Source organism: Podarcis vaucheri, assembly GCF_965113315.1.
Source record: "Podarcis vaucheri genome assembly, chromosome: 1".
In the NCBI taxonomy this organism is placed as follows: domain Eukaryota; kingdom Metazoa; phylum Chordata; class Lepidosauria; order Squamata; family Lacertidae; genus Podarcis; species Podarcis vaucheri.
The window spans coordinates 61,445,211-61,470,278 of NC_138759.1; the positions used below are offsets into that span (position 1 = coordinate 61,445,211).

At 43.0% G+C, this 25,068-nt stretch overlaps 1 long non-coding RNA gene across 2 annotated transcripts; it reads left to right on the forward strand.

The window, feature by feature from the left end:
• Positions 1-374: 374 nt before the first annotated feature.
• On the forward strand, positions 375-22,615 carry LOC309535119. Of its 2 annotated transcripts, none has more exons than XR_014221022.1 (3): positions 375-938; positions 17,537-17,662; positions 22,521-22,615. It is a non-coding gene; the product is annotated as an uncharacterized lncRNA (long non-coding RNA). The 2 variants fall into 2 exon arrangements; XR_014221023.1 differs by lacking the exon at positions 22,521-22,615 and adding an exon at positions 19,298-19,346.
• Positions 22,616-25,068: the final 2,453 nt, after the last annotated feature.

A 25,068-nucleotide genomic window follows, 5' to 3' on the forward strand; every position in this document is an offset into this window, starting at 1 on the left:
GGGATCTTCCAATAATTATTGGCAATTGCACTGTCATCCTGCCAAGGGCAAGAAGAGTGTTGTGTGCTGCAACAGACTTCAATTTGGATCTAAATTCATGGCTGGATGCTCCATTCAGAAAGTTTTGGGTGAAAATTTGCTATTTGATCCTTTGATTATTTTTTACAGTGCCCAATATAAATACATTTCAAACACCTAAAAAAATGCAAGCCTTCAGCGTAATTACTACTGTTCATTGCTGAGGCATATCCTGGAAAGGGGACAAAATGATAAGGCTGCTTTGTAGCTCAAAGGGTGGGATTGTTGTGTGCATGGAACAAAGGCTACTCATGTCACAGAACCTCCCCCTGCACCCCCTAAATCTGCTATGGAGAGTTGGGGGAAACCCCAGAACATGTTGGGGGGGCACGTGGGTCATAGCTGTCAAGTGTCCCTTATTTGAAGGGACAGTCCCTTATTCCAGCGCCATGTCCCGCTGCTGTCCCTTATTGATGGATGTCCCTTAAATGTCCCTTAAAGGATGTCCCTTAAATTTCAAAGGAAGCAGCTCCTCTCCCTCCCTCCCTCCCTCCCTGCTGGCCAGGGAGGAGGGAGGCTCCAACTGTGTTGCTTGGCTGTGTTGCTCACCCAATAAGAAGTCTAAGAACGACTGGGGGGTGGAGCTTGCATGCCTTGTGTGTGGCTAGTTAATGGAAGCTGAGGGGTTTTTTGAATGCTGGATGCCATTTTGTTGCATGTGCTGCTGCAAACTTTGCAGTGCAAAGCCAGGCCGGGGAGCCATCTTAAGTTGAGGCTGCATAGGCCTTGTGGTGCATGTGATTCGGATTCTAGTCAGTTGAACCTCTGGTTACAAAGTTGGTTGGACAGTGTTCTCGAAGCTACCAGCATGAGTTTGACCAGACTGCAGGAGGACAGGAAGACTGGAGTGCCTGGAACAGGTGAGGCTGCTGGTCCCTTATTTTGGCTGCTGGTCCCTTATTTTCAAGGCTGCTGGTCCCTTATTTTCAAGGCTGCTGGTCCCTTATTTTCAAATCTATAAGTTGACAGCTATGATGTGGGTGAAAGGGTGGGAAGCCATATTGTGTGAACAGACCTTTTCCCCCACATGCATGCTTCACTTAGTGCTATGTTGAATTCTACCCTATGTCTCAGGAGCATAATCAATAGCTCCATCATACCTTGTGAACTTTGATGTACCACATTGCAGAGAGGCTAGTAAGCTTGCCACCTGGGAACCATGCCTTTGAGAAATAATAATAATGATAATGATGATAATACTTTTATTTGTACATGACCCATCTGACTGGGTTGCCACACACATAAGAAATGTGTGGGAAATGTCTTGTTCTGGTCCGTCAGAATGGCAGCAAGGCAGGTAAGTTGTCACAGCACCACGGAGAGCTTCAAGTGAGCAACTTGCTCCTAGAAGGGTTGGAAGTGAACTGAGGGTTTTGGAGCCTCTGCCTCTAGTCTACCTCTTCAAGGACCCTCAAGGGAGCTTTGGAGAATTAAAATCATTTAAGAGGCCAACCCTGAAGATTGGTACTTCTTCATCCCATGGCCTTCTGCCTGGAGCTTTCCTTGTGCTGTTGGACTGGTTAGGTACTGTGGGAGGCATTTGGTGGCTCAAGAGAAGGTGCCCTTAAAGGTCCTGGCTCTGGTTCTATGGGGCCCAGCACTTTGTGATGAATGGGTTCCCGATTGGCAGTATTAGGCTTAGATGAAGAAAACCATTTTGGCATCTTTATCCAAGGCTCTTGGTAAGGTGTCCTGATCACTGCTGAACTTTGGGGTCATGACAGCAAGCCCAGGAGCTGGGGATTATTAAGGGATGCCTCTGACAGATAGAGGAACAAAACACCTGTGCAGAAAGTATCCTTTCCAAACTGCAGACTGGTATGAATATGTAGGTTAAAGTGGCTGGTCCTTGAATGATGGTCTTGGTGGAACAATGCTCAAGTTTTAAGGGTACCACAGTCCCAAGGAAGAAATCTGTACAGTCTTCATTTCAGCCATCTTCAGAGTACAGCTTGATCCGCTGGCAGATTTAATTCCATATAGAGATAACACATTTCACCACAGCCCCTCCCCCTTGAGACTGAGAAAGGACCAGAGCTTTTATAATTAAGCTGCTGCAGTTCCCAAGGAAGAAAGGTTTGCTTATACAAGCATGCGAGAAGGATGCTACACACTGGTTAGCATCGCAGTCCAGGATGTAGCCTTTAACCACTGCCTGCATAATAATTGGGAATATGTAACAGACTGCAGACATGAACCGTCTTATGACGCATGCCATGAGGCATTGATCTTCAAACTCAGTTTATTATTGCAAGCAACAGAGCTAACTTGCAGAGTTAAGAAAGAGCTCTTCTGTTCCCAAGACTGAGTAAACAAGTCTGAAGCCAGCCTACCTTGTAGGAGTCTTAAGCAAAGCCCAGTTGTTAGTTCTGAAAGTCCTGCTTTGTTTTCATCTATGTTCCTATGAGCAAGTTTGGCAGTTTCAGTTTACAACATCAAACACCTCCTGACCAAACTACATTCCTACCTCTGCCTCCTACCCATATGTCAGTGCTGCCACCTATTGCCATCTTCAGTCTGTAACTATAGGTTTTGCCAACTCCACCTTACGTCAACCAATGAAAAGATCAAGCTTGAAATTATGCCTTTAGCATATCTGCAGTGGAGAATGTGTTGGTTCCAGGAAAAATAATATATAGAAGGAGTATTTTCTGCATGCCAAGATCCAGGCTGGGAGCAAGTACTCTTTGGTGAGAGAACCCCAGCACAGATTTTTTAAAAAATAAAATGCAGCAAAGCAAAGCATGGAAATATAGGCTTTTATACCTTTAAAATTTGCTCTTCCAAGTTCCTTCCAAAGTTTCCCTCTTCCCCCAGCACAGAAAAAACCCACATGTTTGGCAAGTTAAAAATGGTTTACTTACAAACTCTTCAAAAGTCAGATTCACATGCTTCAGAAAGTTGGACAGGAGGTGAAACTTTGCTAAGTTACAAAGTGCTAAAAGTTCCTAGATTATATTGGTATACCCTAGACACTCAAGAGAGGCTTGTGATAGCCATGTGGCAACCCCAAGCGATTTAGGGCTTTACAAGTAAGAAATAGCACCTTGATTTTGACCTGAAATTCATTGGGAGGCAGTGCAACTAATAAATATGCCTATATGATCAGGCTGTTGTCAGCAGCCTTAATGCCACATGTTGTACTAATTACAATTCCTGGGCACTCTTCAAGGGTTGCCCCACACAGAATGCTAAAGATAGTGTAGCTATGAAACATTTTTCCAGGAACCCATTCATGTGGAGAGGTACCTCTTCCCGTAACGTCCTGCTTTTGAGAGGATGCTTTCATTTGTCTCTGCACTGTCAGAGAACAATGATGGTGCTACTCACAGTGATTATATACGAGCCCATCAAGATGAACTGCTTTGTGTTTATTACAGTAGTTTTGCCCAAGAACAATAGATTTCTTGAGGATATTGTCATGCTGCAACACAATAAAAAAGGAGATAAATGTTTCTGTAGTATCTATTTCCTTGCCATCCAAAATCACCTTTCTTTGTAAAGTCATATTTGCAGAGTAAAAATCTGCATCTACTGAAGATTGTGGTTGTATGTCTTGCTTTCAGATATGAATTTATGTCTAGCTCCCAACCTCACGAATCCCTCCCTGTCAGTCAGGTGCACATCATTCGGAAAAGATTGCTGCAGTTCCCCCTAAAGGCACTGACATTTGTTTAGCCACAATAGAGAGTTGTCCATTAAAATGACAGGGGGTGGAGAGACACTCGGCATAGCAGGCTCACAATATGAGGTATAATAGATAGTGCTAACAATCATCCTGGCACCTTTTCAAGGGCCATTTGTTCTGAGAACAGCTCACTGCGTCCTTTCAAGTAAAAAGCAGCTTTTCATTGTGAAGCTAAAAAACCGGAATGTATCACCTCCATGTATTGCCATATCTAAAGGAAAGGGTCGGGGTGTAAATCTTCAATCACTGTCAGAACAGAGAGTGGTTGAATTTGATATTGGTTTGCCAGTTTAAAGTTGGATTGGGCAGTAATTCATTACGTTTTCCACTATACACACAAGATTAGTTTTGTACTCTGTGGGCTGGTTCACACATGAAGGTCCATCACAGCAGTGACTTACTTATTATTTTCTGGAATGAGGCCACTGTGTGTAGCCAAGGATGCAGTGCTTCCAAATCTCCATCCATATTATTGCACTGATGGCTACATGAGTGTTTTCAGACAGGTGCTTATTGTGCTTTCAGAATTGGTGCTCCTCATTCATACAAGTTGTGGGTGTTTTTGTTTTTTTTTGCAGTATCCACAATATTTTGGCATTGACATAGCATCAGCCCATAGTCTGCACACACCCATTTAACCATTCCAAGTAAAGACACAACACCCTGTCCCTTGCGACCTTTTTGTAGTATCTCAATGACCCATTTGCAAAGTAAGCCTCCATCTGAAGAATGTAACTATAAAGTGTGCTTTGTTAGTTTATATTTTTGTCTCACTCTCCATCAGAAAAGGGGGAGCGAGAACGAAAGGCCCTACTTACCAATTCAAAGACAAGGCACACAAGACAAGGGGGTGGAGGAAGATGAGTTTAGCAATGCCAGAACTAAGTGGTGAGATGTTAACTGGCATTTATATTCAGTTGGAACCAGGCTGATACTCCTTACTTGCTGGTGATCTTTCTGGGATAGAGGTACTGTAAGTGACCCAGCAGCTCTTGTTCCCTGGGCTAATGGCAGACGCAAAAGTGTCGAACTGACTGGGTAAGGAAAGGAAGGTGTTCTCTGCTGGAAACATGGAGTATAGCTCCAGCAGAGAACACCTTCCTTTCCTTTGACCTCTGCTACATGCTTTTCTACTCTGCTAAGGTCCTTGGTTTTTTCCTCCTTCCCTTTAACATGGAAATGCACATCAGAGGAAGTGCCATCAGGATAGTAGTGCTACACATTACTAGGAAGTGGGTTGGGAGAGAAATTGACACAGACCAGACATATTTGGCAGTAGCTCTGTTTTTTATGTGTAGTTTTGTACTGAATTAGTTTTGGAGGCCTGTGCACTGCTATTGTGTTCTTCATTAAATAAGGGAGGAGATAGGGTTTCAAATTTTAGTCAAGAGTCCTACATTTCTATATCTGCTACTGGTGCTGATTTCTGGGGATATGTATTGTTAAGTTTAGTTACCTGGGAATATTCTTCCCCAGCCCAGTCCCGATGTCAATTCTTATACAGTGGTACCTTGGGTTACATACGCTTCAAGTTACAGACTCCGCTAACCCAGAAATAGTACCTCAGGTTAAGAACTTTGCTTCAGGATGAGAACAGAAATCATGTGGTGGTGGTGCAGTGGCAGCAGGAGGCCCCATTAGCTAAAGTGGTGCTTCAGGTTAAGAACAGTTTCAGGTTAAGAACAGACCTCCGGAATGAATTAAGTACTTAACCCGAGGTACCACTGTACAAGAAAAAGTACTGTACAAGTTTAGATTAAAAAAACAGGCCCCATTGGGAAAAGAATGGAATTGTTAAGTCTTATTGCCTCAGGTATGGATAAAAGTGGGACGCAGGTGGCTCTGTTGGTTAAACCACAGAGCCTAAGACTTGCCGATCAGAAAGTCAGCGTTTCGAATCCCCGCGACGGGGTGAGCTCCTGTTGCTCGGTCCCTGCTCCTGCCAACCTAGCAGTTTGAAAGCACGTCAAAGTGCAAGTAGATAAATAGGTACCGCTCCGGCGGGAAGGTAAACGGCATTTACGTGCGCTACTCTGGTTCTCCAGAAGCGGCTTAGTCATGCTGGCCACATGACCCAGAAGCTGTACGCCAGCTCCTGCCAATAAAGCGAGATGAGCGCCGCAACCCCAGAGTCGGCCACGACTGGACCTAATGGTCAGGGGTCCCTTTACCTTTACCTTTACAAATAAAAGATGCTGGAAAAAAACTGGATTAGATACGTTTGTATGTTCTGGCTAGCTCTTTTTCAAGAGATAGCCAGATATTAAAAGTATCCCTAAAATCCAGATCTCGAATGTAGCAGCTTTTTCTAGCACATATAATATCTGGCCTGGTCTTATCCTTATAAATAACTCATTTGTTTTACAAACCTGCCCAACAGATCTTGTATGAGCATGAAATGACTTCAAACAATATGTTAATCACTGAGCTTCTCACTGTCCCAACCACCCTTGGGAAATTTGAGAGCATGTCCCACTAATATGCTTAGTTGTCATGACTGTCAGTTGCCTACGTCTACTCAAATTATTGTCTTGAACTTGAGAGAAGCAAAACCAGGATGGGTGGTTTTTTATGCCTTGTTAATCAAAATCTAGGCTGATCTGAGAGCTTTTTTCTTTTTCTCACTAGCTTGCTAAAATCAGGGAATGGAAAAGGAGAAAACACAAATCCTTTATGTTTCAAGCTTAACCATTCTTAATAGATAACATTTTACCATGCACTCATTTCTGTGGTAACCCAGGACACTATTTTAGCAACTCATTGCAGTTTGACTTCATGCCAGGGTCATCTGCACAGCTTTCATAAGCTCTTTGAACAGCAGGACAAGCTACCAGATCCTGAATACAAGGGGGGTCAGACCACATATCACCCAAAGGGAAAAAACAGAAGACAAAAAAGGAAGTTATGCCTTTACATTCTCATCAAGTTTGCTGGCAAGTTTTATGATAGGGTACAATAACTCTATTAAATGCTAGATTGTTGAATCAACATCTGCTTTTCCCTGGGAGCTCTCCCCAGTCCTGAAACTGTCATTTCTTCCATTAGCCAGCTCCAGTTATTAGCCTTTACGTATTTCTGAACTTGTTACCTGGAAGAGGGAGAGCCCTCTTCCAAGTAAGTTTGACATAGCACATCACCTATGCAACTCCCTTCCAGGTGAAACCAGGTTGTTACCCACTCTAGCTATCGCTTTTGCAACTAATAGGAGCTAGAGAAGTGGGAGAGTGATTTGGCTTGGGGTCGTGGCATGGAAGCAAAGGTTTAAAAACGGCCTCGGTCCAGTATATCTGAAGGAGCGTCTCCACCCCCATCATTCTGCCCGGACACTGAGGTCCAGCTCCGAGGGCCTTCTGGCGGTTCCCTCACTGCGAGAGGCCAAGTTACAGGGAACCAGGCAGAGGGCCTTCTCGGTAGTGGCGCCCGCCCTGTGGAACGCCCTCCCATCAGATGTCAAAGCAATAAACAACTACCTGACATTCAGAAGACATCTGAAGGCAGCCCTGTTCAGGGAAGTTTTTAATATGTGACATTTTAGTGTCTTTTTCATCTTTGTTGGAAGCCGCCCAGAGTGGCTGGGGAAACCCAGCCAGATGGGCGGGGTACAAATAATAAATTATTATTATTATTATTTAAAATTCACTTTCTTCTGACACTGTGGTTCCAAACCAAATAGCCCCTACTGCACAGTTACAGTTTCAGAAAGAAAATGATGTAGGCAGCTCTAAAATGCAGCCCCACATCACAACTAGTTTGACCCTAACATTCAATAGTACATAAGCATTTGCAAGGGAGTACTGACAATCTTAGATTTTTTTTTTGGTAAATGTCTGACAATTTAGAAATACACTGGTGAATGCTGACAGTCACCTAATTGTGATTGTCAGTACAGTGGTACCTCGGGTTAAGAACCTAATTCGTTCTGGAGGTCTGTTTTTTTCCTGAAACTGTTCTTAACCCGAGGTACCACTTTAGCTAATGGGGCCTCCTGCCGCTGCCGCACAATTTCTGTTCTCATCCTGAAGCAAAGTTCTTAACCCGAGGTACTATTTCTGGGTTAGCGGAGTTTGTAACCTGAAGCGTCTGTAACCCAAGGTACCACTGTATTCACTGAATACTGAGAGGGAAATAAGTGTGTGTGTGTGTGTGTGTTTATCCACCCATCCACAGCTTCAGGCATTCACAAAATTAATTTAGAATTGTCACTATTCACATATTAATAGTCATGGTTTCACCTAATTTCTGGCATCCACTACAATGTATAAAAAATAGGATTTTGCTTGCCTCTAAATTAAAACTCAAACAACAGGATCGTGCCCATCTTATTGGGAGGGAGGGAGTACTTATTTAAACAGGATAGACCAAAGTGTTGCAATTCATGAATTAATATTAGAAAGTCAACATAGTTAAGAACGAGCAAAGATTTGTGAATATGTTTAAATGAGACAAAGGTGGTTTTCATGAAGATCAGATATGTTTAAAAGGACTTCTGTCCTTTTCTTTCTGCATTATTGAGGCTGCAGACAAAGCTGAGGGGAAGAAATGTGATGATAAATTAAAACTGGGCTGTTTTACTAGATGATTGGCAGCCTATCAGTTAGGAGATAATCACTGCTTGTGCAATGTTTACAGAGAGTCCTCATGCTCTTTCCAAATCATTTAGTCTAGTAATCAGTGAGCCATGGAGCAAGATAAACACTTGTACAGAGTCAATAATAACCCTAATTCTTACTTCTATAATTAAAGAGGAAGAACCACCTGATTTTCTACATGGCATCAGTAATATAATTTCAACAGCAAAAGAAGCAAAGTATAGGGCCACTTTTTCAATTAATTAGAATTTTGTTGCCAAGGAATTAATCTGTTTTCCTGTCTCTTCGAGAGAGAAAAAAATCCTGCTTTCAAAATGAGTTTCTCAGCAGGATTAATTATAGAAAATGTAGAGTGAATTTCATTGGCCTGGAAATACATTCAGCATTTTGCTTTCCTTTGGATTAAGGTGCATGTGTGTGCGTGAAAGAGAGAGAGAGAGAGAGAGAGAGAGAGAGAGAGAGAGAAGTGGGGGAGGAAATGACTGAATTCTTAGCATAAGCAAACGTAGGTAGACAAAGAATATATAACCTCCTGGCCTGCAATTATGATCCATCCTGGGTGAAATGGAGAAAGCTGTTCCTCCAGATTGTAGGTAACCGTGTTTGAGTCAGTAATGGGTGGCTTCAGGTCTGAATTTCTTTGCAATTTTCTGCTTCTGTAATACTGATTGGTTACTGCTACCAGAGCAGACAGGGCTGCATTTGCTTTTATTATTCCTTTGGCTTGCTCATATTATAAAAATTACTCTGGCTGAATTTACAGATTGAAGAGGTAAAATGGCTTGATAAAACACAACCCAGTGTCTTCTGTGCTGAACAGCCATATGTAGCTTACAAGTGAAGAACCACGAGACGTTGAAGAAATACTGGGGAGAGGGTGTCCCTGGCAAGAGCTAGAGAGCTTCTTGTTGGGGAGTCCAATGATCCACCCTTGGCTGCATTCTCTTTCCTTCTATCTGACAGTGTCACAGTTCTGTTCCAACTGCTTCTGCTAGGAAACAATGTGAGTTTGGGCAAGGAGGTACCACACAAATACCAGCCTCATCACTTTCAGGATGGTGGGTGTGTCACACAGATGGTTGGGTTTAAATATTACTGAAGTCACCCTGTCTGCTTTGAGAGCTGCTGAGCATCAAGGGTGGTTTTTTCTATTCATGGATCATTTCTATGCTGTATTATAATTTAGGCAGATAATATCAGGGGGTTTGGGCTGGGTGTTCATCAGTATGCGGATGATACCCAGCTCTACCTCTCTTTCAAATCAGAACCAGTGAAAGTCCTGTGTGAATGTCTGGAGGTGGTTGGAGGATGGATGGCGGTTAACAGATTGAGGTTGGATCCTGACAAGACAGAAGTACTGTTTTGGGGGGAAAGGGTGGGCAGGTGTGGAGGACTCCCTGGTCCTGAATGGGACAACTGTGCCCCTGAAGGAGCAGGTGCGCAGCCTGGGAGTCATTTTGGACTCACAGCTGTCCATGGAGGTGCAGGTCAATTCTGTATCCAGGGCAGCTGTTTATCAGCTCCATCTGGTACGCAGCCTGAGACTGTACCTGCCCACGTATTGTCTCGCCAGAGTGGTGCGTGCTCTAGTTATCTCTTGCTTTGACTACTGCAATGTGCTCTATGTGGGGCTACCTTTGAAGGTGACCCAGAAACTGCAACTAATCCAGAATGCAGCAGCTAGACTGGTGACTGGGAGTGGCCACCGAGACTACATAACACTGGTCTTGAAAGACCTACATTGGCTTCCAGTACATTTCTGGGCACAATTCAAAGTGTTGGTGCTGACCTTTAAAGTCCTAAACGGCCTCGGTCCAGGATACCCAAAGGAGCGTTTCCACCCCCATCGTTCTGCCCAGACACTGAGGCCCAGCGCCGAGGGCCTTCTGGCGGTTCCTTCATTGCGAGAAGTGAGGTTACAGGGAACCAGACAGAGGGCCTTTTCGGTAGTGACACCCACCCTGTGGAACACCCTCCCACCAGATGTCAAAGAGAAAAACAACTACCAGACTTTTAGAAGACATCTGAAGGCATCTCTGTTTAGGGAAGCTTTTAATGTTTAATATACTACTGTATTTTAATATTTTGTTGGAGGCCGCCCAGAGTGGCTGGGAAAACCCAGCCAGATGTGTGGGGTATAAATAATAAATTATTATTATTATTGTTGTTGTTGTTGTTGTTGTTGTTATATATTATTGTATTCCAAAAACATCTGGAGGCCTACAGGTTTATGATCCTTGGCTTAGATGAAGAGTCTTGGGCACTTTATTTATGGCATATGGCTTCTGATGCTATGAAAGTCTTCTCCAAATGATTGGGATCTAAGTCTCAGCATAACAGGCAAGCACAGCTCTTAGCCGTTTCCCAATTAGTGGGGTTATTTCCCATGCCAGAGTATGGCTTTACTGGGAGATGAAGCTGCAGTTGTGTTCAAGTGTCAATAGGTAATCAGCGCAGAACTAAATGTTTGAATCGGAGGAATGGTACAGCTCATATCTGAAAGTCAACAAGGATGATGAAAGCCAATGACTATTATGGGCTTAGATGACTGAATAAAAGTCTGGTCCACATTTGTGATTATGAATATAAAACCCAAGGTGGTAGTTATTCCATGTTAATTAAGCCAGAGTGAAAATTCTATGTAGACTTAAGAAGGGCAATAGTAGTCACAGAGTTCTGTGATCAGAGCTCTCAGAAACTGAAGACAGTGGAGTAAGTACTGAGTAAAGGAATATGGATAGCTGCTCTAATATGAGTACTATAAATGGACTTTAAGAGACACACAATTAACTTGTACATAAAAGTCAGCAGTCTGATGAAAGGTGGAGGCAGAACCAACACTGCATGCAGCTTTATATATTTACACAGAATTAGAAGTCATGAATTGGCAGGAGCTTTTCAGACAAATAAAACAATTCCTCCCAAGCAGTAATTAATTCCAAACCCATGGTTCTCTCACAATGGGCTGAAGATCTCTTTACAATGCAAATCATTGTCCATAAAGCTACAAGCTTCTCCCTAGTTCCTCCCAGCGCAATGTTTGTGCAGAAACAGGGAGCAGCATGCTAACCATCCCTCCATCTCTATTAGCCAATACAACATGACTGATTATGTGAGTGGTTGTTGCCTTTGTGCTGATTGATGCTACTTTGGGCGAGTGGACTATATTTCTTTTTTCATTCGACTTCCACAAGAATCTTGAATCCTACTAATGCCTTTTTCCTTAATTTGCCTTATGCCAGATAAGGATGGTTGGTTGACTAGATGAGTGATGGAAGCCATGTTGAGTCTTGGCAGACTACTAGGCCAGGCTGGGCTCAATATTCTATCATTTAATAGGGCTTTCCCCATCTACTGGCAAAATAAGGTGGCTGTTTCAGGTGGCTGGTTTTTGGGTGTCATGAAAGGGCAGCAGATAGTTTATTAAATATATTCACCCATTTTTTAAATCAAGGGAGTGGGAGAGGTGCCAGTGGGATTTTCTGCTTTGGGTGGCAAAATAATTTCTCAGGCATTGGGTACTATGTTGTTTTGTGCATGTGGATGCTCTACTTCAGATAGCAACATGGCTTGGGCTGGCCTTGGGTCCAAGGAGCCAAAATGCTGAAGGCTAACTCTGGAGAAAATTATCAGCCACATTGTTTGTTCTGAGAAGACTCAAGGAACTAGGTGTCCTCAAATAGTGAACTTTCTATAACACAGTTTGAGGCAGCCAGATACTAAACTAAAGGAGCTGAAACACAAGTGACCACTACTTTCTCAATAATTGTCATTGTAGGACCTCCATCTAACCTTCCTTTATGGCACTGAAACTGCCATTTCTGATGGGAAAAGGCACTCCTAGTCTATTAGCAAGAGTGTGAAAGTGAGATTTCATTTCACAGTCCATCTCCTTAAAAGGCTGTCAAAGCAGCAATAAATGGAGGATCAGTTGAAATCAGTGACAAAAACTTCCATTGTTTGTTACTACATATCATAAGATGAGCAATTTCCACTCCAGTGAAGATTCTTGCATTACACCTTCCCACCTGACACTTAGCACTTCAATAATAGTCAGAACACAGGAAAAAAAGAAGATTATAGCTTTATGTTAGTGACACTGGAGTTATGTATGAAGAGGCACTTCTGTTCAAATCATCTGTTTCATGCACTTACAACTATCTGAATATATTAACCTTTGGGTTCATTTTTGTACTTGTTTTTTGTGTTTTATATTTAAAGTTCCATACACACACACTTTTAAGCTACTGACATTTTGAAGTTATTTGACCATATACAGATTGTTGGAAATGGCCAGATTTTTAGCACATAGTTTGCATTTGAATTAAAACTTTCTTTAGAAAATGTGCTATTTATTTGATTTGATTTACTGTATATATTTATAAACCACCGACCATTTCACAATACCAGAGTGGTATACAAGGTTAAAGCCATAAAAGAAGATAAACCTTACTTGTAACAACCATTGTTAGCACTAACTCTACATTCTGTAGTACTGTGGTACGATAGCTTAAACATTGAATACTCAGTGTAGTCATGTAGCAGAAGAGTTTATTCGCCTCTTACTGTAATTTCATGTTGCTCTTCTGCATGTATATGTACCAAAATAATCACTATGCCTTTCCTGAAGCTGGATTCAGCTGCACCTATATAGATAACTCTGTAGGACTTTGGCATAGGTTTCCTACCCAACTGCCCCTTATTTTGGAACTTCCTCATATGTTAAATTTACACATGAGAAGAGAGAGCAGGAATGGGTGCATTGAGCATCATAACCCTATTGCCCTCCAATTCACAGGGTGAATTTGGGAATTTGGGAGCCTGCTGTATCCAAATAGCTTCCTCATACAATATAGAACCCCAATTATGTAGGGTCCTAAATCTCACAGGGAGCCTCCCTGCTTTAGGTCTTCACCCTCCATGAATTCAAAGTCAGTGAGGATGGCAACAGAGCCCGTACCCTGGCTATGCTTTGCTCCCGTGCATGTAAGTTTGATGCACAAGCAGAATGGGGTTGAAATACACCCTGGGGTCCCATTTCACTGCAGAACTGACACTAAAGTAGCCCTTCTAGGATGTAGTCCCTGCACAATGGTTGAAAACAAAGTCCCCAAATTTTCATCCATTTGCTTACAGAACACAAATGGGAAAAGACACCAGGGCAAAACACGTCTCATGAAATCTATTGGTTCTTGGTTTCTTGCTCCACATATTGGGGTAAAAGAAAGATCCCATGCAGTTTTTCAAGTGGAAGCTGATCCAGAAATGATTAGTGTTCTTGTGACATACCACACATAGCTTCATTTCTGGGATGCATGACCAATCTGACACATGTTTGAGTTTGGCTAGGGGTGGAGAAAAAAACCTCCTCAACCAGTTTATGCCTGTTTCTGAGTTTCTCTTCAAGACTTAAAGTACTGGGGAGGGGGAATGTTCCATATGGTTTTCAAACAAATGCTGATTCCTGGAAGCAGATTAAAGTACTCTTCTCTTGCTTCAGCATGTGTGGCCTTGTCTGAGACATTCGACAACCTGAAGATAAATTGGAAGTCACCTTGAGGTAGAAAACTACTCCATAAAACATTTTGGGAAGGGTTATACCTTGCCTACATAGCAGGAACAAGTGTTCGTGCTGTATTATGGCAGGCTAAGAATGCTCTGCTCTTAGTAGTCAAATAGTTCACCTTCTAGAGCCTGGGAAGGGTGTGTGTGCACGTGTGTCAGGGGTTCAGGAGCAGAGGCAAGGGCAAGGGAGGAAACAGAGAGCGAGGGGGAGGAGGCAGAAGAAAGGATGAGTGATGACGACGACCCGAGATCTCCGAGTCTTTCCAGTGAATCAGAAGATTCACAGAAAGGAGCACCAGTGGCCAGGGCAAGGGGGGAGCCTAGGGGAACACCCCAGGAGGAAAGGGCCAGAGGGAGCTCAGAGGGGAGCAGTTGGAAATCGGGACCAGCGTCACCAACAGAGAGCAGGGGAGAGGAAGGGCGTCAGGTATCAAGCGCTGGCAGCTCACAACAGGAGGGAGGGCACGAGTCAGGAGTGGCCACACCTCCATCGGGGAGCGAAGAAACGGTCAGACAGAAAGTGGAAGGTTGGGCGCGCGCGCCAAGTTCAAATGCACAGGAAGGTGGCGCAGTAAGCAGCCCGGAAAGGGAGCCAGGTCCTAAAGCCCGGCGCAAGGAGGCAGGAGGGTCCGGGGGGTCGGCGTCAGAAGAATCCAGGAAGGAAGAGACCCAGGGGGGCAGAGGGACCCAGAGAAGAACAGTCAGGCGGAAAAGGTGGAGTAAGGCTAGGATATTAAGTTGGTGCACAAGGGGCGGAGACTCAGACGGAGCTTCGCCGGTCTGACCCATAAGACGTAGAGTTGCACGCAGGAGCTGGAGAATGGAAACTGTAACTCAATAAAGACTTTTACAAAGTGATTGCTGGCTAGCGTGATCCTCTGTGAGCTAGGATCTGGAAGCAGCTCTGACAACGTGCAACACTATCCTTTCAGGATAACTGTTTCTTACCAGCAGAAATAGTGTAAAAAGGGATAGATCAGAGGAATTATTAACGTTAGCATTAAAGGAAAGCTCTTCCTTTTTTGTTCCTTACCTCCCCTCCACACCTTCCTTTAAACACACACACACACACACACACACACACACACACACTTAGTCAACAGCGTTTTCTTGCTCTATTGATTTTAAAAAGGATTCTCTGCTCCCTGCTGTTAGATTATTTCCAGGAGACTGTCTCAGGTCAATAGGCACAATAGTCTTCCTCAGCTAACTCACTCATCATACTCTTGCACATTCTCTCATACACAACGCAGCAGGCAAAAAGGTGCAGCCTATCAATCTAAGCTAAAGTGAAAGCAATGAATCTCATGCCTTTTGCTTTATTGTACACGTTATACCATTTTAGGTATTAAGTGACTTCTCTGGGGGTTTTCGGCCAGGACTCCCTAGGGCTATGTCCAGGAATCTGTTACAAATGCCAGGGCTCTGTTGCGGTAGATGTAGAATAATAACTGGCTCTCCCTGAACATGTTTGGAGTGCATTTCCCTCACCAATGACTAAACATATCTGGGATTATAAACTAGAAAGATTTCAGAATAGAAATTGTGATTTCCAGAAAATTGTGGTTTCTGCTTTCCTTATAGCCATGGCTATGTTATGCTTTGTTTTGGAATAAAATTCACAAGGAGAGGGGAGGGAAAACAAACTTCAGATTTCAGTTATTTCTAAATCAGAATTTGTAACTCAAGTGCTATGCTGCCTACTTAAGCATATGATTTACTGTTTTTCGAGAAAAAAATACATAACGGCCAGATTTCCAATAAAATAATCAAAAGGTTAATTTCCCATCTTTATCAAGCTTTAGTATCAGATCAGTACTCTATGAAGGGCATTATAACCACACAGACCCCTCCTAATATTTTAATATTTTGTGAAGTTAAAATCATTCACAAGATTTTGGGATATAACTGCTTGCTGAGGGCCACATGTAGATGTTTCAAAGTGATAAGAGATATATTCAAAATGAATATATACTTATTTAAAAATCAACTGCATAGATGATAACAAGATTATTTTAATTATAGGTCTTGTATTAGCAGAAACAAAAATCATTCTGCAGTTCAGCTGATTCATTCTTTCCCAGTGCAAAAGCCAGTGTAATTCAATAAACATTGTTTCCGAGGACTTGGATAGCAAATTTGCAGGATGTTGCCCTACAGTTGCAACAGCATTCAGGAATGGAAAAGGTCACAGAGGCTAATTTGAAAACAGCGCGGATTGATGGAAGCTATTAGGTGAATACAATGTTTGTCAGGTCATGGTGGCTTGAGTTTTGGGAATAAAAATTTTATTGTGTTTTCCATTTTGAGGTTGCAAACCCAGTCAAAACATTCTTAAGCATGTTGACTTCAGGTCTCTGGTGCCTTGGCTCCCAAATCACTTACGAGGAAACATTTACTGATGCACATGGGTGAAATTGAGAATCTGAGGGACTGGTCCATTTCAGAGGACCAGAAAACCAGGAGATTTTCCATGCATGCTCTGTAAAGCTTTTGTTCTTAGACTATACTGTAGTATAAAAATGCAGTTGAGTCAGTTGTACTGATGTGCTGCCACATGAGGACATAAGAAGAAACTGTGGCCAACCAGATGCTTGTGGGAAACCTACAAACAGGATTTGTGGTTTCCAGAAACTGGTATTCGGAAGCATTGCTGCTTTCAACTGTGGATGCAGAGCACAGCCATCATGGCTAGTAGCTACTGATAGCCTTATCCTCCCTGAAATTGTCTAATCCTCTTTTAAAGCCCTCTGTGGGTTCTATAGTTTAACTCTGTGCTGCATGAAGTAGTTTCTTTTGTCTGTCTTTCAACATTCATATGACCAAATATAATGACTTCAACTCGGTCAAAAGGAGGCAACTTGTGTCCTTGGCCCAGTGTTTTGGGCCGAGCCATCTCTGCCATTATTAGTGCAGTGGCTGTCACAGTTACCCCAGCATTGCAAACCAGAAGCAGAATTTGGTTTTGATATCCCGCTTTATCACTGCCCTAAGGAGTCTCAAAGCAGCTAACAATCTCCTTTCCCTTCCTCCCCCACAACAAACACTCTGTGAGGTGAGTGGGGCTGAGAGACTTCACAGAAGTGTGACTGGCCCAAGGTCACCCAGCAGCTGCATGTGGAGGAGCGGGGAAGCGAACCCGGTTCACCACATTATGAGCCCACCGCTCTTAACTACACCACACTGGCTCTTTTTCATGATGGAAAATAGAGCTGGATAGGAGTGGAAAGGGAGGCAGAACTGCTATCAAAAAGCCACATCTCTTTGGATCAGCTGCATGGGTCCCATTATACCCCTGACTTTTGCTTCTGCAAAGACTGAAGAGGGATTGTGCTGCTGTGATGACTATATATCTATATTTCACAAGAAGACCAACATACCTTGAGAAAACTTTTTTTTTAAAAAAATGTCAGTTGTGGTCAGATAAAAATTCTAAAATGCAGAAAAATATATGCTTATGAAATCCATAAGAAATAACAGCATTAAGGATTATCCATTCCATGGATGCATGCACACAACCTTTGTCCAATCACAGGGAGGACAATGGGGGAAGGAACAAAGCAGAAAGGGACTAATTGAATGGTGGGTTCAGATGTTTCTCATCTCTCTGTTTCAGGGCACATGCAGACTGTTGCTATTTTGGGGTGGGATTCAATCACATCCTGGCAAATTCAGGTTGTGCAACAAAGCTAAAAAATAAGACTTTCTGGACTTTCAAGAAAAGTGATGAGCAAATGTAAAGGTAAATGTGGGGTAATGATTCATTTGATGCCACATCATCTAACCGCCCTGCAAACAAATCAGAATAAATGCTAAATAAAGAGGCCAACAGGAAGCCCCCTCAGTCTCAAGAGTTTGTACTTCAGTCAGGGTGGGCAATAATGGATAAACCAAGCAAGAGATGAAATATACCCTAGCCTCCCTCTTAAAGGAACATCAAACAAGGAGTCTGTAATGTTTCCCATTTCAATTTTATAGATCTGGGTCTTTGAAAAAACTGGATTTTCAGCTTAGCCCTTACTTTATTCTCCTAGGTCTAAGTAACCAAAATAGTTCACTTGTTCCAGGCATGATAGACTGCCTTGCATTATCTGAAGTGTCAGAAAAACATCCATGAATACAAAGCCACGAAGGCCAAAAGCCGTAATAGCAAAATATATGTCAGATACTGGAAGTGTTGACAACAATTTCCTACAGCAGGATACACTATTTGACAATCAATGTATCAGCTAAATGGCAGTATGGCGATAAAGGACCTTGACTATAATTGTGTGTTCAAAACTAAGAGAGACACCATCAAGCCCACAAGCTTAATTTCTTTGAGCCTAATGTGATAAATTGTGCCAATTTAGGGAATTGCACTTTTGAACTTTAAATATCAGTGGAATAACTCACTCCAAGCCTTTTCCCCCCAACATGCAAATAATTAATTAAATTATTTTCTGCTTTACCCAAATTCCTGGGCCACATTATCATGGGTTGATCAGTCCTACTCCCTTGCCACAGGTGACTTTAGTGGGAGCTGTTGGCTGGCAACAACTTTCAAGGGAAGTCTACTTTATGATGGACTGGGGCGGCTAAATTAAACTTTGATTTATCCTTTAGGAAGTTTAAAGCAACTCCTGTTTCTGAGTTGAGTACTTTGAGGATTGTTTTGTATTTCCAGACGCTAACAGAGCAATCCACCCCCTGGTCATGCTAGGCTTGGGTAGAGGTGGATTTAGTGGAGATGTCCTTCTATATAGCTTTCCTGGCTCAGCTGCCTTCCCTCTGGCTGCTTGGGGGCAACAGGCAGGATCCCCACTGGTGGCACAAGCAGAAAGCTCCAAAATGGGGCATTCCAAGAGTAGGGAGGAGCTGAGCCAGCCCGGGGTCAATGGGTTTCACTGCATTAATGCAATGGCATTGGGCCTGATCCAAACCTGATCTCTGAGCCAATCTGCCCGACTCCCACCTTCTGCCCCATCTGCCATGCAGTCACTACATTCAGCCCTTCTGTATGAAAGAGGAAGAGGGTAGGGTTGAATTGTGCCCTAAATCTACTTCCAAAGCTGGGTTTTGGCGTCATTTCCCCCCAATATGTGAGGTTATTGCAACATCTAATGTAGTCTTTTAGTTCTCTCTTCCACCCCTCCCCCAGGTCTAATATGTTTTATCTACTATAATAGGTTTATTCCAACTCAAAATGTATTCTCAAGAATGTTCAGGACTATATTTGTAATAAGAATTAATCTGTTGGTGCAGAAAAGCCAGTTGGCAGTGAACGGTCTTACCACCTTAACTGTGCCTGTCAAGTTATTCTGCAGTGGGCATTTATTTGAATAATAATAATAATAATCTCAAGCTAACTTGTTGTTATTATTACATTGTGTCTCAGAAGCGAGGCAAGTTGCCTTATATCTGGGCTCAGAAAAATGCAGCAGTAAAACAGGTATGAGCCAAGCTCCTCTTTCTTTTTTCCTTGACGGTTAGCAGCATGAACATTTTCTTTGAAGTTCCATTTGTCACAGATTCACTCTCTCCTCCATGCATGTTTGTACTTCCCTGTGAAATTCAGAACTGAGACAGAAGCTGCTCTTGTATCTCAGATGGGCCATGTACATTGTGCCCATGTAATGAGGCCTCTCTTGAAGTGCAGTTTTTGTTCAATAGCAGAGTCCAAATGCATGTAAAGTGCATGTAATTCCTTTGCTCCGAGGCTTCTGCTGTTCCCCCTTTCCCAAACCAAACTGCAAAATTATATTTTAATCAATTATTCATAGCATAAACTCGGAGCTAGTGAAACCAGACCCAATGGAATTACAAGTACTAAGCTGTTTCTGAAGTTCCTTCAGGTTGCCCACCAAAGAGCTGCATAGCTATTCCCATCTAAGAATCCAGAGATGCTGTCACCAGGTTGCAAGTTAATTGTTATGTCCAGATCACAAAACAGGAGCACAATTGTTTTTGGTACAAATACAAAAGTCTACAGCAGTGAAGGTGCCTTCCATAATGAAAGCTTGGTGGCATTGTGTTGAGAAAGGAGGAAATGATACTGGGCAGTGGGCTTTTAGCTGCACTTCCTGAGTTCCATCTTGACCCCCATGGTATTTCACATATTGATGAAGCTGCTGCAGGAGGTCAGCTCAGGATTTGGAGTTAGGTGTCACCAGCATCCTGATGGCAGTCAGCTTTATTTCTCCATGGTGGATTTGTAGAAAATCAGGTGCAGTTGTAGAAAATTTTGAACATTGTCTGAGCTTGATAAAGGGCTGAAACAGATGTACTATTGGTGAATGAAACTGAAACAGATGTACTATTGGTGAATGGCTCTCCAGTCTTGGAAGGGGAAAGGAATTCATCCTTTGTGGGATGGGATTGAACCCTGTCTGAAAGATCAGGTTTGCCACCTGGGAATACATCTTGATCTGGTTTTGTTGATTGAGGTTTAGGTGTCCTCAGCGGCACAAGGTGCTTTCTACCTGCTTAGACTGGGATTCCAACTGGGACCTCTACTAGACAGGGATAGTTTGGCAACAGTCTGGTGACAGCCCTTTTAGACTACTGCAATGTGCTAGACATTGCGCTTCCCTTGAAGAAGTTTAAAATACTGCAATTTGCCTGAGACTGTTTGCTGGTGTCATGTGCCCTAGTCTTGACTCACACTGAAGCACAAAGGAGGACATGGATAGAGTTGAATCAGCAGTTGAATCATTAATGTCCTCTGCTCCAAGTTCTTCCAGATCAGAGGAAGTTGCTTCTTGAAGTCCCAGGGTAGCCCCTGTCACTTCCATGAAGCAGGAGCCAACTCCTCTAGAGCAAGGCAGTGACCTTTTAAGGGCACAGACCTCAAGAGGGTAAGGCCAATAGTGGGAATAAACTGGATAGCCGTCAGAAGGCTTCCAAGGGCCTGTGCACCTCACTGATGCAACAACTCTTCTTCCATGTGTGAAAATACTCCAGCCAGCTTTCTTACAATGCTCTGTCCAAGGTCCTGACCACTGATGCCTTGCCCAAGACAGACTCTGCCTTACCTTCCTTGACCTGACCTTACCAGATGTAACTCTACCTGGCCTGACCCTATTGGAAATGAGTCTGTCTTGCTGTTATGCTGCCTCACCAGTAGATTGTGTTGTTGCAGTCTACTTTGCCTGGAAGCTGAGAGTCTGGCCAGAATAGGACAGCTAGGAACACATCATGACAGTTTTGAGACATTTACAATTATTGTTGGTTCATTTGGATGATGGATGGTGGCTAACAGATTGAGGTTGAATCCTGACAAGACAGAAGTACTGTTTGGGGGGGACAGAGGGCGGGTGGGTGTGGGGGACTCCCTGGTCCTGAATGGGACAACTGTCCCCCTGAAGGACCAGGCACGCAGCCTGGGGGTCATTTTGGACTCACAGCTGTCCATGGAGGTGCAGATAAATTCTGTGTCTAGGGCAGCTGTCTACCAGCTCCATCTGGTACGCAGGCTGAGGCCCTACCTGCCTGCAGACTCTCACCAGAGTGGTGCATACGCTAGTTATCTCCTGCTTGGACTACTGCAACGTGCTGTACGTGGGGCTATCTTTGAAGGTGACCCAGAAACTGCAACTAATCCAGAATGTGGCAGCTAGACTGGTGACTGGGAGTGGCCACCGAGACCATATAACACCAGTCCTCAAAGACCTACATTGGCTCCCAGTACATTTCCGAGCACAATTCAAAGTGTTGGTGCTGACCTAAACAGCCTCGGCCCAGTATACCTGAAGGAGTTTCTCCACCCCCATCGTTTAGCCTGGACACTGAGGTCCAGCACCAAGGGCCTTCTGGCGGTTCCCTCACTGTGAGAAGTGAGGTTACAGGGAACCAGACAGAGGGCCTTCTCGGTAGTGGCGCCCGCCCTGTAGAGCACGCTCCCATCAGATATCAAGGAAATAAAAACTATCCGACTTTTAGAAGACATCTGAAGGCAGCCCTGTTTAGGGTAGTTTTTAATGTTTGAAGTATTATTCTGTTTTTAATTTTCTGTTGAAAGTTGCCCAGAGTGTGCCCAGAGTGGCTGGGGAAACCCAGCCAGATGGGCGGAGTAGAAATAATAAATTATTATTATATTGTAATTATATCCAAGGCCAATTCAAAGTATTGGTTTGACCTTTAAAGTCATCACACCTTGAGATAGACATACCACAAGGGCTGCCTTCTCCCTACCTAAGCATGAATGCCCTTCTCAGAAGTGCTGCTACCACCACCAGAGAGTTGGTGTATAACAACACAGGAGGGCTTTCTTTTCTATGATGCCCTTGTTGTGCAGTGCCCTCCCTAAGGAGGCTTGCCTGGCATCTGCCTTGCTATCACTAAGGCATCAAGTAAATACATTTTATTATCTCGAGTATTTTTTTTAATCAATTTGGTTTTTAAAAAAGCATAGGGAGGATGCTATATTATAAAACACTGGATTTTTTAAAGTGATGCTGTTTAATATTCAGATTCACATGTGTGTATTGTGCTAGTGATTGTTTTAATACCTCCAACTTACGGATTGTAGGTGTTGCTGCTTTATTTTAAACCACATTGTTAATAAGCCCGAGACATGAAGGCTAGCAACATCAACCCTGCTGTGTGGAAATCTCTTGCAGATGACCGTAGTGCCTGGAGACATACAGGTTGTGCATCCATAGCGGTGACCAGAGGAGGAATGACCATTGGGAGGAGAGCAGAGAGAAGAAACGCCATGGTGCACCTGCAGCAGCACAAGTGGACTCCTTCATCTTCTCCAGCTGCAACAAAACATGTCTCTCCTGTATCGGCCTCCATAGATGCTGTGACTTCACAACAGTTTGACTTCACCCACAAAGGCACACTCCTCCATTGTCTCCCGAGACAGACAGATGCCAACAACATATAAGCCCAGGATCAATATTAGGAAGAGTTTTATACAGTTCAGAGCAATCCTACTGGGCAGGGGAGAGAGGCGTAGTGGTGGATAAACGGCAAAATCCAAGGCCTTGCTGGGTCTTTTTATTTTTTTTAATCACTGTCATTGAGAGGGTGCCTTGGGGGCGATGGACTATCTCTCCTCCTCCAAGGGCATGCCAAATGAATTAGGATGGTGGCATTTGGAGTCCATCCTTACCCAGTTTGCCCCAGCCACAAACCCCAGAGCACTCTTCTTTGTCCCATGACTGTTCACCTTCACTGTAGAAGCAGCAGGCAGACTTTTCCTCTGCTGCTGCAAAGATGATTCCTTAATCAGACCTTCCTTTCCAAGGGTTGGACTTCCCTCTCCATCAGAAAATAAAAGAGTTTCACGCTATACTTTTTAAGGGTAGGATTGCAACTTTAATAACAAAAAAGGGGAAAAAATTAGCTGAGCAAGATGCTAAGAGATGAAAGCTTTTTGGATACCATCATTTCTTTTTCTTTCAGCAAGATGAGGCTGGCCAAGCAAAAACTTCCAAGCATTCTTCTAGTGTTGACTGTCTGGAGGGCGCCTTCAGAGTTCTCAAGAATCGGAGCCTGGCTACTTTACAACTTGTAGTCAGGCCTTTAATCAAAGGCCAAGCAATACAAAGAGTGCTAAAGTGCTTTCTAATACACATCTCATATTAGCTGAGCCTGGAAACCATAACCTTTTGATCTAACACAATTTTAGTAGGCATTATGGAAACTCTGCCAAAACGGTCAGAGTCTGGCTAATGCAATAATATATATGTGTCTGTATCCTTGTCACATTCTTTTACTTCATAACGTTTGTACATTGCATGGCCTTAGTAAGAGATCATTTCCCCCAGACATATCTAGGAAACAATGAACCCTCAGATTGACCTGAAAGTCTCTGTAAACCCCTCAGGAAATGCTGGCTTGCAGGATCTGAGGATCAAAGCAGAAAATGTCCAATGTTAAATGATTAACATTCTTTGGATGATGGATTGCATGGGGTTCCTAAATGATTTTTGTTTTCTAATTAAGGCTTTTGTTTAATGCTTGGTCTCATATTAAATAACAACAATACCCTGAACACTAGCCATGCAGTTGCTGCTAACACCACGTTAATTAGATTTTGATTTATATGCTAATTTTATCTACATATATCAGGCTTTACATGCAAACGGTCAGGTTCTGATTTAGTAAGAATGATAGTAGCTCCACCAAACTGTTTGCATGACAAAGAAATCCCTCAACTGTATGTACACAGCCTAGGTAAAACACAGTCTTTTAAGCACCCCCAACTTTCTCTGGTTGTTGTGTAGTGGCAGTTTGGCTGGTGGCAGGGGGCAGGGAGAAAATAAAACTTATCATGGTCTATTGGCTTGCTTTGTTTTTATTCTTATGTATTTTGTGCTTTTATATTGTATTTTATGCTGGGAACTGCCCTGAGATCTTCGGATGAAGGGCGGTATGCAAATTTAATGAACAATAATAATTATCATTGCAACAACTTGATAAGAGAGACATCATTAACCCCATTATGGCTAGAGGTGTGTGGGGGGGGGGGAGAGAGAGAGAGAGAGAGAGAGACTTGCCTAAGGCCATCCACTTAGCACACTGCAGAAGAAAGATTTGGAACAACAGATTTCCTGGTCCATATCTGTAATTTACAGCCAAGTGTGGCTTACTCCAGTGTAACAGGGCTATATTCCTAGGTATGCTCACCTGGCAGTAAGCCCCATTGAACACAGCAAGACTCACTTCCAAGTAAGCATGCACAGGATAGTTCTGTTTGGAACACTATATTAGCATATCTTTTTGATGGAACACTAAACTCGTAGTTTGGTATTCTACTTTTACAGGCTCTAAAGTTTATAGGAGCTAGGAAACTGGAAAAAATTAACAGTAAATCTTACTATGTGTATATCCTATTATGTATATCCTTTATCAGTCAGAACACCTACAAGACAACTCAATGTTGAAATAAAATGGGAAATCTTCATTTAAACTGAGTGAACAAGTAGTATGGCACTTTCAAACATTATATTATCAAGCGTCACAACTGGCTGAATTATTTAAATTTTCTCAAGGAGCCTGAACAAGCTGATATTCCACTACTATTTTAGTCAAGCAAGTTGATATCTCAATACCGTTATGAGCTCTTGTTTGATTAGGCGAGAGAGATTATACTTCATAAATTAAACCTAATTCAATAATTACTTCAATTCAAGATAATTGGGATTCATTAAAGAATTG